General features: G+C 39.7%; 1 protein-coding gene across 2 annotated transcripts in view; it reads left to right on the top strand.

Moving 5' to 3' along the window:
- kra (basic leucine zipper and W2 domain-containing protein kra) overlaps positions 1-18165 on the top strand; it is a 197024-nt gene that overhangs the window by 80247 nt on the left and 98612 nt on the right. The window lies entirely within an intron of this gene.

The following is an 18165-nucleotide window of genomic DNA, read 5'->3' as shown; positions in this document are numbered from 1 at the left end:
GCTTCTGATATATTATTGTGGCGACTCGGTTGTGTCTATGAGTGTACTCTGTCTGGGTGATCAACCTGCATCCTGCAGTGATTTGTTGGATCATTTCTGAGGCCAGGTGGCACCATCAACATGTGTCATCTCTCACTCTGGGTTCCTGGCATATATTTTCCTTAGTTCCTGGTGTTGATTCCTTGATCTTCGATGGCAAGCATGAGTCTTGGGGAAGAGCATTCTGTTCCTGAACCATGCATCCGGAGCCGTTTTATCTATATGGTCTTGATAGAGGTTGTGGTAGTGTCTGCCTTGGTGTGTCTTCTTTGCCCATCTTTCTATCTTCATTTCTTCCATGTGGGTGGGAGGGGACGCCTCACTTACATTGAGTGGGGGAGTGGCTCTGTTTTTCTGGAAGTAATCCTTCGTGTTCTCAATCGCTTTCTTCTTTTGCTCGATGAGGTCAGTCAAGCCCTTTCCTCCTTCTCCTCTGAGCTATGGTCACGATTGTCCTTGTCTTTCATGATCTCCTCTGGTGTTAGTCCATTCTGTGAGCCTGAAGGAGTATGTTAGCACTGGGATTGCATAGATGATTATGGCTTTAATTGTGTCCTCCATTCATCTTTGTTTTGAACAGGCTTCTGAGTCTCTGATGGTACTTTTTAGATCTGGCAGGCCTTGAGCTCCTTGTGCTCTAACTACTGAAACTGCATCATCCCCCAGTATTTGTAGATCTCTCCCCCCTCTGTCATGGCCTCAAATTTTTTGACCAGTGCAGCTGGTAGTTTCAGTCAATTAATTTTCCCTGATGCAATCTGTGGATCTTGCATTTGTCTAGTCCAAATTCCAACCTGATGCATCATTTCATCCATTTACCTGATATAATTGGATGAAAGCCATATGGTTATGCTTAATTCTTCAGTGATCTGGAGTGGCTGTTGGAGTTGCTTCTTGGTTGCCCCATATGGCTTTCATTCATTTACATCAGGTGGGAGAGGGTGTACAAGTTGTTCCTTCTTTGAGGTATATCCATACTTACTGTTGTTCAGCATGGTGGATAGCATTTTGAGTGCTAGACAGAACCACAGTAGGCTCAGAACATCCCCCTGAAAGATTTCTCTCCTGTCGGGGATCAGTCTGGTTATGATGTTCTCGACCTTGATGGTGGTACTCCATTTCGCCATAATTATTTATGGGAAGTTTGTTGTTGTCGGATTACTTTTGTAGATCTTCACCATCTCTGTTAGCCAGCTTTGGGGCATTGAGTCAAATTTCTCCTTGCATCCTTTCTGCTACTTGGCCACGATATTCTGGCACTCCAGGTGGTCTGATATCTTCTTGGTTATGCAGCTTGTACATGTTACCTTGTATATGTTGGGAGACAGGTGATTAGCCTGTATTCCATCGAGTTTCTTGTATCTCAGTCTTAAGCCCTCCGATATGCAATTCTTTAAGTAAGAAACTTTGAGTGAACTGCTCTGTTAGGTGCTTGTGTACTAAAGTGAAATTCTTGTACCAGTAGTTGTGGGGCTTCCTGATCACCTGTTGTACTTCATGATTTTTCCTTTCTGACATCTCTTGTATATCCTTGGTTTTCTTCTTTTCTAGTTCTGTCTATGTTATGTTTTACTTCACTGTTCCATATGTCACTCAAAACTCCTTGATCATTTTCTGCTCAGGTGCTCCATTACCTTCTTTCTCCTCTTTTCCGATACTTCTATAGATGGCTTTTTGGTTTTCTCAGTTGCTTCTTTTCCTCTGGGAGCTCTCTTTGTATCAGTGTAGTTTCTTGCTGTTTGCGAGGAAGTTCTGCTTCAGTGTGTCTAAGTATTCTGTTCTCTGATTTTTGCTGTGGATGTTACCTTTCTTAAGAATGCTCTTCACTTTTCCAATCCACTTCTTACTCCTATTACTGTGTTACTGGGTCAACTGTCCTATCGTGACTCTGATTTTGTCTATCTTCTGCTGATGCCTTCTGTTTGAGCTTGGTGGTTCCATGTTTTTTTTCTTCTGCTGAAGGTCTCTGGTTTCTCTCCCATTTATCCTGGTGGCTGCTATAGCAGCACAGTACATGGCTCTGTGGGTGGCCTCCAGCATCACTCTGTTGCTGTTGAGGTGTAATGTGGTATTATTTGCCAATTGGGGTGGTCTGTGACTGGCCACAGAATTCTATTGGATCTCTTCTTCGGTATGGCACGGGTCTTTGTGGGGTTCATTCCCCTATTCTGTTAGGGCTTTCTTCCACTTGTCTTCTTTTCTATACCATAACCTTGTCTGTTTCTACTTCAGCTGCTCTGGGTTGTATTTCTTCTTGTTCTTCCTCCTCTGCTTTGATGTCCATATTCTTTGTAGTTGGTTGCTTGCACCCTGCTTGATTTTTTACATCAAGTGGGAGAGGGTGTACAGGTTTTTCCTTCTTTCTTTGAAGTTATATCCATACTTGCTGTTGTTGAGAATAGTTGATAGTGGGTTGAGTGCTAGACAGCACAGTGGGCTCAGGGCATCTCCCTGAAAGGTTGCTCTCTTGATGAAGATTGGTCTGTTTGTGCTGTTCTCGACCTTGATGGTGTTACTTGGTTTCGCCATGGTTGCTTCAAGGAATTTTGTCACTGTCAAATTGACTTTGTAGATCTTCTGTGTGTCTATTATTCAGCTATGAGGCATGGAGTCGAAGGCCTTGTGGTAATCAATGTAGGCCATGTATAGGTTGCGGTGCTCCTTGTAGGCTTGTTCTATAATTGTGGCATCTGTGGTTAATTGCTCCTTGCATCCTTTGCTCATCTACTTGCATCCTTTCTGCTGTTTTGGCCATTATGTTCTGGCTCTCCAAGTGGTCCGATATCTTATTGGTTATGAAGCTGGATCTTATACATCATTGGGAGACAGGTGATTGGCCTATTCACCAGGTTTCTTGTATCTTGGTGAGAAACTTTGGGATTGTTTCTGGGTGCCTTATCAATCAGGTGAACTGCTTGCATGTGCAAGTGAGCCTTTTGTACCAGTAGTTATGGACGTTATCTATTTCTGGGGCTTGACAGTTGTGGGAGTTCCTGATTGCTTGTTTTGATTCTTCCTTCTGAATCTCCCATTCTTCATCTCTTGTACATACTTGGTTTTCTTCCATTCTCGTTCTATCCATGGGGCTCAGCTTTCGTGTCTTACTTCACTGCTCCAGTGTTCTCCCCAGAAAATTTTGCCGGCCAGGTGGCATTATGTGAAATAGCTGGATGGGGAAGTGTAATACTTTGCAATATTATAAAATTTTCTATTATTTATAAATGTGACTTAGCGATCCAAAAATTAATTGCATTATTTAACATTATATGCTTCTGTTGCATTGATCTCGATCGCATAGTATGTTCGAATTAATATTGATCAAGATCAGTGGGCAGTACCATACGGTACCATGAGAATCGCTTAAATTTTAGCTGGGTGGTCAGTTAAATTCACCAGGCAGTGCACCCATGCAATAGGTCCTGGGGAAAACACTGCTTTTCCATATGCTGGCCCAGAACTCCTAGATCGTCTTCTTCTCTGAGACTCCTATAGAAGGCTCTTAGGTTTTCATCAAAGATTTGGTTGTTTATTTTTTTAATTATTTTTTTCCTCTTTGTATTGCCGTATTCTCCTCCTGGGTGTGGCGAGGTTCTGCTTAAGTGTGTCTAACTTTCTCCGATTCTGTGATTTTTTGGTCTGGTGTTTGCTTTGGATGCCATCTGTCTGAGGGTGATCCTCACTTTTCCAATCAATTTCTTTCATCTATTATTTTATTGGTACTGGGTCAATTTTTCTATTTTGACTCTTAATTCTATCTTTTGCTGAAATCTTCTTGCCCTAGCTGGTGGTCGTGTTTTTTTTTTTTTTTTTTTTTTGTTCTTCTACTGCTGGTCTCTCATTGATGGAAGAGAAACTCATTTCTCTTCCATTAATCCTAGTGGCTTGCTATGGCAGCACAGTGGATGGCCTCCAGTATTGCACCATTGTTGTCGAGGTAATGTGATATTATTTGCTGATCTGGGTGGTCTGTTACTCTCCACCAGATTTTGTAGGGTCTGTGCTTCAGTATCACGTGGATCTTTTTGGGATCCATTCCTTTGAATTCTGTTAGGGCTTTCTTCCACTCATCTTCTATTCTAGATGTATCATGACCTTGTCTCTTACAACTTCAGCTGCTCTGGGTTGTATTTCTTCTTGCTCTGGTTCCGTTGTTCATATTCTTTGTAGTTGATCACTCATGTCCTTGTTTTTTTCCAAGATTTCATGGCGCCTCCGTAGCCAGGCGAGAAGGAGCAGCAGTGCGTAGCACACACTTCTTGATTAGACCGGGGTTTGAGCCCATTACCACCAAATACGGAGGATGCGGAAAGGTCATGGAATGACCACCGCATATTCCCAGAGCAATATGGCCTTAGTTGCTAATGCTCCTTAAAAAAAAAACAAACAACCAAGATTTCAGGAGCTGTCAGGTTCTTCGCGACAATGGTACTTCTCATCTTCTATTCACTGTTCGGTGACCTGAACATTGTCATATCGGTCTCTAGCTTGGTTATTTTGTAGTCTGCCTGCGTGATGAAAGTATTCATTTTGATTCTCCACTTTATGCATTGCTGTTTTCTTCCTTCCTGGGTGGTCACTAGCACAATTGTGCAGGAAGCACTTCCAGCTGGTTAGGCTGGACGACCTTGCCCTTCTCTTGTGGTAGCCATATGGGAGGACACCACTACTTGCTCCACTGTCTTCCTCGGGGGGACTGTCTCCGACTTTTCGAACTGACACCTCTAACCAAGGCCTCAATGCAAGTGACTTTATCCTGCACTACACTAGATACAGTATAATTATTATTTTTCTTCGACATCATCCATCTATGGAGGTAGACTTGTTTAGCTTTGGCTTACATCCAGTGGTAACGTTAATTCTTGGTGGTGACACCAGATGGCCCCACTATCTGCCCCAGTAATCACTTTGCCCTTGGAGAAGGTAGGTTTGCTGAAGCAACTTTTGCAGTGTTTTATTATTATTATTATTATTCTAGTAGTATTATTATACTGGTCTACCAGAGTGATTGTGACGCATTCGCTTCCACTAAAGTGGGAGTTGAACCTGGGCCCTTTTATTATTATTAATAGTGGAAAATGATGCATTACACAACATCAGCCAAAGGGGGAGGTGCAGAAGTTGGCACTCCCCATTTCATCTGTCTACCCCGTTTAACAGTTTGTCTAATCCTTGTAATTCAAGCTACCCACCTCGCTTACAACATCAGATGGGAGTTTGTTCCAACAATCACTCATCCTTGATTCGGATTTATTTCCTGTTGTGTGTAGTCTGAGCAAGAGGAAGGATTCAATCAGATCTCCTTGCTGGTATCTAGTCTCCAGACTTCAATTTTCAGAACTGGCCATTCCTAGTAAATGCACCCTTTTGCTCCTCTCTGCACCCATTCCAACTCTACGTGATCTCTAAAATGAGGCTTCCAGATCTGCAAGCAGTACTCAAGATTTGGCATAACCAGTGCCTTAAACAATATGATTATCAATTCATTTTCCCTGCTGGCAAAATTCTTCTCAACCATTGACAAAATTGTGTTACTTGGAAGGAGTCTGTGTGATTGATCATTATTATGTTAATGAATTGATAGACACTATACTATTATAATAAGAAAAAAAAAAGGAAGAAAAGTTAAACTGCAGCCATTATCAACCTACTGCAGGATGGAAGCCTCCTCAACAATTCATGTTGAGGGAAATGGACCATCTGCCATGCTGGTCCGGTGCGGGTTTGCAGATTGACCGTATTTAGCAGTCAGGGGCTTGAACCCTGGTCTGCTCAAAGAGCACATGCTACTGCACTCCTGCTCCTGACCACTCAACTACAGTGGCCTTCACACTATTATATCATATGGTAAATTAAATAATTTATTATTGAAATGATAAACTTTAAAGAAATTGAAGCTCCTCGTTCCAAACACTTAGTTTATGGCTACATTTCATGGACTTGCTGTTTCCCATCTTTAGGGCTGTGGAGGATTTGAACATTGTGTGAGGAGTGATACTACAAGTATTCAATTTGATAATAATATTTGATTATTTGCATATACAATTGCCTTATAATTATTGCACTTTTTGCTTATTCAATTAATTTATTAATTAATAAATATAGTTTATGAAAAATCCCTAGACTTGCTCACCAAAATTAGAATGGCTTACCTGTTAACCATGCTACTGGAGTCTGTTGGTCTGGTTGGGCAATACTGTGGACAAAGGGACTGAATGTTTATATAGGTTGGAGTTGACTTGGTGTGGCCGATGGGAGGTCGTTGGTTGGCTAACCTGGCTGATTTTTGGGTACGGGGATAGATTATGGAGGGAAGATTAGTTTTCTTCTGAGGTTAAGGGGCAAGAGGAGGGTGAGGGCCAGCTTGAGAGTATATCTATGAATCTTTTTAACCTGTTATCTATTATTAAATGTGATTTGATAGATCAACATATGAACTATTTAATAATTGATTGTGTTGTGCTATCAAGCCCATTAAAACTAAATTAAATTACATACAAGTTAGTGTGATTACATGATTTCTGCACACAGCCAACTAAGTAGCTAAAATTGCCATCCTTTAAGTACATCTCATATTGTGAATACCTTCACAACGAGTTACCATGATATTGCACTACCTCAAATAAGTAATGCTTCACCATGGGAGAAGACTATTGTTACTTATTCTCAGTGGATACGACCACTGCCTGTATGGCACCGTTTAGCCGCTTATTGGCTTCTCAACAGTGGTTTTTTTATTTATTTATTTATTTGGGTTTTTTTTTTAGGAGCATTAGCAACTAAGGCCATATTGCTCCGGGAATATGCGGTGGTCATTCCTTTGACCTTTCCGCATCCTACGTATTTGGTGGTGACGGGCTCGAACCCTGGTCTAATCAAGAAGCGTGTCCTACGCACTGCTGCTCCTTCCCACCTGGCTATGGAGACGCCCTCAACAGTGGGTGAGCAACGATGACAACCCAGATGTGAAATATAACTCCACAATGTGAGAGATGCCTGATGTTGTAGAGCAGCATTTCCCAAACTTTTTTAATTAAGGAACACGTTTCATCTCACAATATATTTACAGAACACAAGTTTAGCGCGAGCCAAAGTACTGTTTGCTAATATTTTATTATGTACGATGCACTGTGCATCAGGAGCATCTTTATTTTCAACACATGAAAAGGTGAAATTCAAATAACTGTCATCATACTTTCGTTTTGGTCTTTTATTAATTGGTTCCTGTTTGTTCACTTTGGATTTTTGAGAAACAAAAGGCTGCGATTCATCCTCATAATTCAAAGTTCCAATTATCAGTATTTCGAAATACTGATAATTATCAAAAAAAAAATTTATACAAGGAGGTGAGTTTAGTTATGATATCGGTTCTCTTCCCTATCTCCTGCAACCTGTGTACTCCAGGCTAAATTGCATACGAATGGTATATTAGATCACTACATTGCTATTTTTTTATAGATGTCATTACCTCTACACATACTTCTCTGTGCAAAAAGCTTGCCAAAATAGTGTTCCGCTGTCTATTTGATAATTAGTCTATGCCAGTATATTAATAACCGAAAAAAAAATAGTGTTAAAAATTATAATGATACAAAAGTTGTGAATGCTACATATATTCAGAATTTATTTATTTTATTTATTTTTTTTTTAAATTATTAATTACAGTTTTTCGCGGAACACAGTTTGGGAAATGCTGCTGTAGAGTAATTTAAATTGCAATGTAAATTTAGTCTTTGCAACTGCAGGCTATAGCCTCAGATTGCAAAAGAAGTTAAGTTACGTACAAGTTAATGTAATTACATAATTTCTTCATGCAGTAGTTAGTGTAATTACATTAACTTGTATGTAAGTTAACTTAAATACAACTTGATTCAAGTGTTAGCATTCAAGGTGAGCAGACACGCTTCGTCAGGGTTCCTCGGTTAAGTGGATTGGATTACGTTGATTAGTGCTTTTAAATATTTGATATATTTAGATATTGTTGGATTATTTTATTATAGGTTTTCCTGTAACAGTTTGATTTTTATAATATAGATATAATTTTTTAAAGTTAATTTTCATTGATATTTAGCTAATTTTATAATGGTAGTTACGAGATCTGCATTAAACACGTCACAAGGTATCATGACTCACACGGAAATAGCTGATGCCGATTTACGGGTGAGTCACGATTTAATCTGTTGCAGAACCTGTGGAATGTTTTCCAGGGTCGACCTGGTGACTAATCATAGCTCGCCTGGGGGATTCTTTTCTTTGTGATCGATGTAAGGAGTGCACCGATCTTAAATTACGATTTGGTGCACTGGTGGAACAATTTGAGTCGCTGAAAAAACGAGTACTTGCCCCCGAGAATAATGCATCTGGGAGTTCGTCAGGGACTCAAGACTCCAGCAATCTACCAAGTGATACACACCCGATTCGGGCCTCAAAACAGAAAAATCAAGTGCAAACTACGCTAGTTAAAAAGGACATTGTTTTATTAGGAGACTCCATTGTCAGGGAAACGGGGAATATTTTTTGTAATAAGGATAGGTGGAGTGGAACCAGGGTATGTCTGCCGGGAGCAACTATTAATGATGTCACCAACAGATTTTAAGGGGGGTAAAGAGAATATTATTATTCATGTGGGGACTAATGACATTAAACGTACATGATCTGACGATTTGTTAGAAAAATACAGGACCATGCTGAGGAAATGCCACGAGCTAGGCCACAACATCTGTGTCTGCAATTCTGCCCAGACACGATAGGAGGGATTATATGTTAAAAGCCTTGTGGATTAACTCAATACTTGAAGGACTCTGCAAGGCTTTAGGAGGGAAATTTCTATCAGCATGGCCCACACTTGTAGGTAGAAGGAATTTGTTTTGTAGAGACATGATACACTTAAACAAAGGTGGTGCAAAAGTTTTTTCCAGTATTATTGAAGATACCGTAAAGGTTCAGGGAAACTGCTAATTGGGGTGGTGGGGGGGGGTAATACTGACACACGTTTATCTGATAATATTGGTCAAAGTAACTCTTGCACATACCTCAAGAGTTCTTATCTGTTACCCCAACTAGACATATTATCTAGGTGTTCTGGGGGCAGAAACGTTTCAAGTGAGCGGGTAGCTAATGCCAGGGAAGAGAGCCTAAAAAACTTCAAGGGTTGTGTTAGGGTAGATAAATATACAAGAACAGTAAGTCTTAATTGTTTATATATTAGAAGTGTCGTCAATAAAATGAGTGAATTTGAACTGCTGGTTAAAACAAGTAATGTGGACATAATAGGGCTTACGGAAACGTGGTGCCGCACAGAAATTGGGGATGGTGAGTTTCAGTACGTCTTGTATAGTGTATTTAGGAAGGATAGGGGCAGGTAGAAGGGGTAGTGGGGTAATGCCTCTTATCAGAAGCAGCCTGAGTGCGACAATAGCTTTCCCGGATTCAGACGTTTCACATGCTAGTATAGAATCTGTATGGTGTGAGATAGTTGGAAACAAAGGTATATTGCAAATAGGAGTAATCTACAGACCAGGTGATTGTGAAGATTATGACAAAAGCCTCTACATGCAAATGGAATGGGCAAGTAAGCGTCAATGTCTTATTATGGGTGATTTCAATTTGCCTCTAATTGATTGGAGTAAATGGGAAGGAAACTCGACATGGGGAACAAAATTTTTAAATCAACTAGATGACTGTTATTTGTATCAACATGTCGGGGAAAGTACTAGATAAAAGAATATCCTAGACCTCATCATCACCCATGAATCAGATGACATAACAGGGTTGACAGTAGAGGAACCAGTTGCAGGAAGTGATCATGGAGTTTTATGGTGGATGATGATGAGAGAGGTAGCAGCAGTAAAAGGCAAATGAATGGGTTTTAATTTCAGAAAAGGAAATTGTGATGCCTTAAGGTGCTACATGGCCTCTATTAACTGGGTAGATATCACACTGAGAACGAATACATTTGAACTGTGGTATGCTTTTAAAACATTAATCACAGATGCCTTGAATGCGTATATACTATTAAAAAAAACTCCACGAGAAGGGTTCCAAGTTGGATGAATAGTGAAGTTGCCACATTACTTGAGCAGAGAAAGGTGGCATGGAAAGGTTACAGAGAAATAAAGAGTACTGAAGGCTATAACAGCTACAAGATGATCTGTAATAGAGTCACAGAAAAGGTTCGACAGGCAAAGGCAGTTTATGAGAAATCACTAGCAAACAGAGCAAAGTGGGGGAGGATAAGGAATTCTTCACATATGTAAATGCCAAGAAGAGCAGGACAAACCAGATCGGACCTTTACGTAAGGGAAAGGGGATGGTATTGAATACACCAGCTGCCGTTGCAGAAACTCAACAGTTATTTTGCATCGATATTTATAAATGAAAAACCTTTTGTGGCAATGGGAAATCGTGGGGGCGAAGTTGAAAAATATGTAATTAATGGTAATGAATTTCGCAAGATTATTTAATGAAAAAACTTTCGAGCCTACGGGTCAGTAAGGCTCCTGGAGTTGATGGAATATACCCTATAATCTTAAGCGAGGCGGCAAGTGGGTGCATTGAAGCTAATTATGCGAGCATCACTAGACTCTGGGAGATTCCCTTGGATTGGAAAAGTGCCAGTGTATCTCCCATACATAAGGGTGGCTCTAAGGGTGAAGTGGGAAATTATCAACCTGTCAGTCTGACTTCAGTGTAGGGAAAATCATGGAGGCAATGATCAAAGGCGGAATTCAGGATCATTTGGATTGAATTGAAATTCTCAAGGATACTCAGCATGGTTTTGTAAAGGGAAAATCATGTTTAACAAATCTGGTTCGCTATTTTGAAAGGGTCACTCACAAGCTGGATTTAGGGAATAATTTCGACATTGTTTATTTAGATTTCAGCAAAGCTTTTGACTCAGTCCCACATGAGCGGTTGCTTTATAAGCTGGAACAGGTTGGAATCAATGGGAAAATTCTTAGGTGGATAGCAGGATGGCTTCGGGGCAGGAGGCATGATAAATGGCTATTCCTCAGATTGGGTTGATGTAAGAAGTGGGGTTCCCCAAGGATCAGTATTAGGATCACTGTTGTTTTTAATTTTCATAAACGATGATGAAGGGCTAAGAGCGTGATGTTAAAATTGGTAGAGTAGTTAATGATCACTGTCAAGCTGAGCTTCTTCAGAGAAACCTAGATAGACTTCAGGAATTGCTAGAAAAATGGCAGCTATGCTTTAATCCAAGAAAGTGTAAAGTATTAGACCTGGAAAACAGTAATCCCAAAATAACTTATTCACTTGGTGGAGTTCAACTAAACCTAGTACTGGAGGAAAGGGACTTGGGTGTTACGATGTGGTCAGACATGAAATTCTCTGAGCATTGTAAACAGGTTGCAAGGAAGGCCCATGGTGTCCTATCGATGATCTATCGAACTTTTGCAAGTAGAGACAGGGACGTGATAATCCCATTATATAAGGCTTATGTTAGACCACACTTGGAATACTGTGTTCAAGTATGGAGACCGCACCTAAAGAAAGACATCAAGCTTCTTGAAAGGGTGCAAAGAAGGGTAACTCGCCTGGTGAGATCGGCAAAAGGGCGTCCTTATGAAGAAAGACTTTGAATATGTGGGTTGCAGAGTTTGGAAACTAGACACCTTAGAGGAGATTTGATTGAGGTGTTTAAGGCTCTGAGAGGCATCAGTAAAATGAATGAGGACAAAATTTTCAAGATTATAAATGATGCTAGAACTAGGGGACATAAATTCAAGTTAAGGGGGAAAATGTTTAGATTGGACTGCAGGAAGTTTTATTTTAGCTGGCGAGTTAAAAATTACTGGAATAAGTTGCCTGCATGGGTGGTAGAGGCTGCATGGAGGCTGACAATTTGGAGAAATTCAAAGGTCATCTGGATAGTACCTTCGGGTGAGAGAAGCGCATAGGATGATAAGTTTAATTTCCTTTTCTTTTATTAATTATTTTTATTTATTTATTTATTATTTTTCTTTTTATCATTGTTTTATTTGGGGGTATTTTTTTTTGGCTGGTGCAGCATAAGCCATAGGCTTTCTTGCACCATGCGGCCATTACTAATACTAATTAACTACTTTTGCAACCTGAGGCTGTAGGTCTAAATTTGCATTGTAGTTAAATTAAATCCCAATATTATATTTTATTGGGATATTATAATTTAATAAGTTTGGTAGTACAACACAATCAATTATTAAATAGTTCATATGTCGATCTGTTGGATCACGTTTAATCCATAACAGCTTAAAAACTTTAGAAAGATCCATAGATATACCCTCAAACCAATCCTCACCCTTGCCCTTTCTCCCCGGTCTCCCCCAACCAGATCAACCGACTCCAGAATTTATGTCAACAGATAAGCCCTTCCAACTAATTTAGAGAGTAACCCTAGGAATTTTTCATAAACTATATTATTTATTAATAATGAATTAATTAAATAATTAGCAAAAGTATAATAAATATATGGTAACTGTATATGTAAAGGAGTAAATTATAATGTACTTCTAGCATTGTTCAAGGTGTGATACTACAAGTTTTCAACTTGTAGTATCACATTGTTCAAGGAGTGATACTACAAGTTGAAAACTTGTAGTATCACTCCTTGAACAATGTTCTAACCGCCATCGGCCTGAAGACAGGAAATGGTGAATTATTATTAGATATATGGTGCAAGGAAGCCTGAGGCTTAAGCTGCACCAGCCAAAAAAAAAAAATTTCTGAATTACCCTGAGAGAGAGAGAGAGGGAGAGAGGTAGAAGGAAATCACCAAGAAAGAGAAGAATGATGATCTCAGGACCCTGGATATGCTGCCAAGCCCATACTCTCCAGATGTGAGCCCCTGGGGTTAATTTCCCAAAACTTAGCCATGCATTGTTTAATGGTTTGGCTTTGAGGTGGTGGTTCAATTCCTTTAAATTGTATCATTTCAATAATAAATTACTTAATCTACCATGCAATATAACGGTGTAATGTCTATCAATTCATTAACATAAAATCCCATTAGCTGTTCTGGTAGCCTATCTGCACTTCTTAGAGAACATCATGCCTTGCCTGCACAATTATTCCCCCCTCCCCCACATATTTTTCATTTGGTGCTGCTGTGAGTGGTACCATACAGCCAGATTCATTAATCTGGAATTACTGGCTCCATATGAAGAAGAACCTTGCATTTATGAAAATTAAACTCAATTTCCACTTCTCAACTATCTGTCTAATTTTTTACACCTTGTTGCATACCCTGATTACTGTTATTTACTACCCTGCCAACCTTTGTATCATTTGCAAACTTAGATATTAATTCTGATATGCCTCAATATATATTGTAGGTAAATATAGAAAACAGCAATTGCCCAGCACTGAGTCCTGGAGGCTCTGGTAATGACATTAGTCCAAGAAGTGCAGTTTTCATTGCTAACCACAATCTGTCCTTTCCCAATTAATCATCCCTTTATCTATAGCAGCAACTTGCCCCTCGGTTCCATACTACTCTAGTTTGTTTTGCAGTCTTATATGTAACAATATCAAAAGTTTTTGATATATGAGTATATGATGTCGAAATAATTTTTTGCATCCAGTGACTCCATTATGTTCTTTAGAACAGAAGTCACACTATCAGGACTGTAATTACCCGTCCTTTGACCCCCCCCCGTGAATTGGTGATACATTCACGCATTTCCAGTTCACAAGGACCTTCTCCGAATCCAAAGATGCTTTCATAATTACTAAAGGTTTGCTTACTTCATTTGCTGCCTCTCCTAATATAATTGGATAGATCTCAGGTGTCTTTTTTATGTTTAGCTTCAACAATTTCTCCTTTACTTTCTTCTCACTTATCACAAAATCATATAGCATTAGCATTAGTTGAGACATATGATGCAAGCAAGCACACTTATAGAGCATGAGCCAAAAAAAAAAAAAAACACTTCCCATTTCACCCATACAGTCACTCCAAATGTATGTCTAGTTCAGCCTTAAATTTATTTAAGCTTTCAACTTCCACAACAACAGGTGAAAGTTTGTTCCAGCAATCAAGTACCCGCTTGCTAAAGGCAAATTTCTGCCCGTCAATTCTACAACTGTCTTTCCTCAATTTGAATCTATGCCTCCTCGGGTTCTTAATCTGAGCAAGCGGAAGTATCCCATCAGCATATTTTTTTTTTTTTTTTTTTTTTTTTGTCCTCACCTTTTTCCCATTATATATGAAGTCAGCGTTTTTACTGTTTTGGCATGAAATCTTTTTACTGCTGGATGCTCTTCCTGACGCCAACTCTTACCCTTTATCCGGGCTGGGGATATGCGGTGGTCATTCCCTGACCTTTCCGCATCCTCTGTATTTGATAGTCACGGGTTCGAACCCCGGTCTAATCAAGAAGCATGTGCTACGCACTGCTGCTCCTGCCCACCTGGCTACGGAGGCGCCATTGAGCCTGCTCAAACCATTCAAAGCCTTGTACACCTCAATCACATCACCTCTCAGGTGCCTAGTCTCCAGATGCTGCAACTTACAGAATTTAAGCCTCTCCTGGTAAGAGAACTCCTTAGTTTCTCTCACCAATCTTATTGCCCTTCTCTGTACTTGTTCTAGCCACTCTACATCCTTCCTAAGATGAGGCCTCCAGACCTGTATGCAGTGCTTGGGGTGTGACCTGCCCTTTGCCTTATACAAAGATATAATCACCTCCTTGTCTCTGCTAGCAAAATTCCTATATATCATTGACAAAACTCCATGACCTGCTCTGACAGCCCATCTGCACTGCTGAGAGGATGCCAGCAGGCAAATACTGTGGAAAAAATGTGATTAACCCCCTTCCTTCTATTGTTTACATAAGTAAAGAGAATTTTGTTGCTTTTCTTCACATTTTTTGCAGGAGATTTCTTGTACTTTGCATTATCTTGCCTAACCTCCTTTGTGACTTCAATGCAGACTGGTTTATATTTATTGTAGGATCTCTATCACCCACAAGGTGCAGTCAATAATCAGAAAGCTCAAGTCCTCCATTATAAGATATTCTGAATTACTGGCCCACTCTGCATGTCTGTATAGTTGTTTGTTATAGTCATCAAGCCTATATAACACACCCCTACCCTCATCTTTGTTTTCCTAGTGGTTTTGTCACATCAAACTGACTCAGCATTCCACTGGATACACTATCTTAAATTTTGTGTTGTTATTTGGTTTTTAGGAGCATTAGCAACTAAGGCCATATTGCTCCGGGATATGTGGTGGTCATTCCCTGACCTTTCCGCATCCTCCGTATTTGGTGGTGATGGGCTCGAACTCCAGTCTAATCAAGAAGCGTGTGCTACACACTGCTGCTCCTTCCCACATGACTACGGAGGTGCCTTTAAATTTTGTGCTTCTTAACTAAGAGCATAAACCTCCCTCCTGTCCTGTCTATCTTTTCTGTACACATTGTACTCCCCATATTCAAATTCTCAATCCTTTATACAGGGTGTCTCAAAAATATTGGTACAAACGTTTAGGGGAGGTAGGTAGGTAAGATCTAAAGGAATGTGAATCGCATAGGAACCCATAACTGGAAACATCACCGTAAGTCGGTACACGCCGCTGTTCATCAGTTTGCGAGGGGGAAATTTTCTGGTTTACTCATTCAAGCAGTAGTCGCCACACGAAGAGCATGCATCGATATACGAACTGTGAGCTGGCAGACATGCACCTAGAGTATGGATTAGCAGAGGGCCCACACGGTGTGCACCCCCATGCAGCACAACATCGCTTCGCAATAAATGTATGGGAAGGTATGGTCGGTGACTGCTTAGTCGGCCCATACCTGTTACCATCCTGCATGAACTCTGCTAAATATCGGATCTTTCTTGAACAAGTTCTACCAGGGTTACTTGATAATGTTCCAACAAATGTGAGATTTGGTTTCAACATGACGGAGTGCCTGCCTATTATGGAAGGTGTGTTTGTGACCATTTGAACAGGCGTTTTGGGCGTCGATGGATTTGTTGTGGTGGACTTGTTGCCTAGCCCCCATGCTCACCTGATTTATCGAGCCTTAATTTCTTTCTGTGGGGACCCCTCAAATCTATCATGTATGAATCGCCTGTGGAGACGGAAATGGATCTCGTGGCAAGACTCGTCTGCGCTGTTGCTACTGTCAAAGAAACTCCAGGTGTGTTCAACCGTGTCTACCAATCCATGCTGCGTCTGTATCACACATGCATCGCATGTCATGGTGGAACCTTTGAGCATCTGTTGTAACATCATGAAATGCATCCATCTCGTACTCCATTGTTAATATGTCAAATAAATGTTTGCCGCTAATTATTGTCTTGTGTCATTTCTTCTACTACTTTCCCGTGACGTTTCCGGTTATGGGTTCCTATGCGATTCACATTCCTTTAGATGTTACCTACCTCCCCTAAACGTTTGTACCAATATTTTTGAGACACCCTGTATAAGGGTGACGCCATGTGTCTGATATCCCCCACAGTGTTTGTTTAATGATTTGATAGGTACTTTAAATTCATAATGATGTAGCATACTGTACAATAAATATCTAGTAAAGAATTTTCCATAATAGATTAAGAAGAAAATACCAGAGTAGCAATGCTAATTTAAAAAAAAAAAAAAACAAGAACGAAGGTATGTATTCTGTTATCTTGTATGTCTATGTATAGCATACGATAAAATCTCATTACAACAAATAGATTTGTAACAAAATTTTCACTATAACAAAAATATTTCTAGTTCCTCGATGACTTCCCTTTTTATTAGTGCTTTTATAAGTTTCATTTGAACCAAATAATTTTGCAAAAAAAAATCAGTACAATAAGTTATTTTTGAAGTCCACTTATGCCTAAATTTACTTACAACAAAAGAAATGTTATTTGGAAAATAATGAATGGCACTGTGCAGCCCAGTTTGTAAATATATTTATAAGAGGATTCTCTTGAACTTAACATATGTAAGTTTTAAACACTTTAAGGGCTTAAGCCTCAGGCTGCGAGAGAATTAGACAATGTACAAGTAAGTGCAAACACATCATATTAGTACACAGTAAACTCTGAATTAGCAAAAACAGCATTGTTTTTGTTAAATCTCATATTGTGAATACCTTCACAACGAGTTGCCATGATATTGCACTACTTCGAATAAGTAACACTTCACCAAAGGACAAGACTTGTTACTTATTCTCAGCGGATACCACCACCCAGACGGCACCATTTCGGGGCTATTTGGCCCTTCTTTGGTGGTTGGGTAGGTACCCTGGTGATGCAATGATGACAAAACAGTTTGGAAGTATAACTCCACAATATGAGAGATGCCTGATGGTGTATAAAGTGAATTTAGACTGAAACACTTTAAGGGCTTAAGCCTCAGGCTGCGAGAGAATTAGACAACGTACAAGTTACATCATATTAGTACGCAGCAAACTCTGAATTAGCAAAAATTTTGCTAATTCAGAGTTTGCTGCTTAGTAATATAATAATTTTCAGCGATATTTATTAGAGTGAAATTTTGATACTACAAAAGTGATTTATGCACCCTCAGAAGTTCATTTTAATGGAATTTTACTGAATACAGTGGATTCTGGTTATTTGGGCCACTGGTTAATCTGGGCAGCCATTTATTTGGGTCAAATCTTAAAGAACAGAACCCAATCGAGAAAATAGCCAGGGTTTACTTCGCTTAATTGGGACAACATGCCATTTAATCAGGGCAGGAGATCGCAGCACTCAAGATTACCATACGATTGTCTCCAACCACACTACATTGTCCGGTCGTATTCCTGGGGATCACAATTAACAGTTTGCAATTTATTGGGCTTTTCTGTTAGTGCAATCTATTATAAACTGATAGTAAACTCGATCTTATTGAATTTGTGATAATACCGACACCTGGAATTCTGTGGGTGTTTACACTTCCATGAAATCTTCAATCATATAAAAAATAAATTTTCAGAATCTTCTCTTTATTCCTATTTTTTAAGCTTCACAACTTGTTACTCCGTTCTCACTTGCGTGTATCGTGTTACTTACGATTTTTGTGTGCCATGTTCTTTGTTATTGATTGCTTATCTTTTTTACTGTTTTAAATTTTAACCCCCACCCACAAATGTTAGTGAACAGAAATATCAACTAGTTAGTATG

This window comes from Mastigoproctus giganteus, chromosome 14 (genome assembly GCF_048544385.1).
Source record: "Mastigoproctus giganteus isolate SK-2022 chromosome 14, ASM4854438v1, whole genome shotgun sequence".
Classification (NCBI taxonomy): domain Eukaryota; kingdom Metazoa; phylum Arthropoda; class Arachnida; order Uropygi; family Thelyphonidae; genus Mastigoproctus; species Mastigoproctus giganteus.
This window is presented reverse-complemented; position numbering and strand designations above follow the sequence as displayed.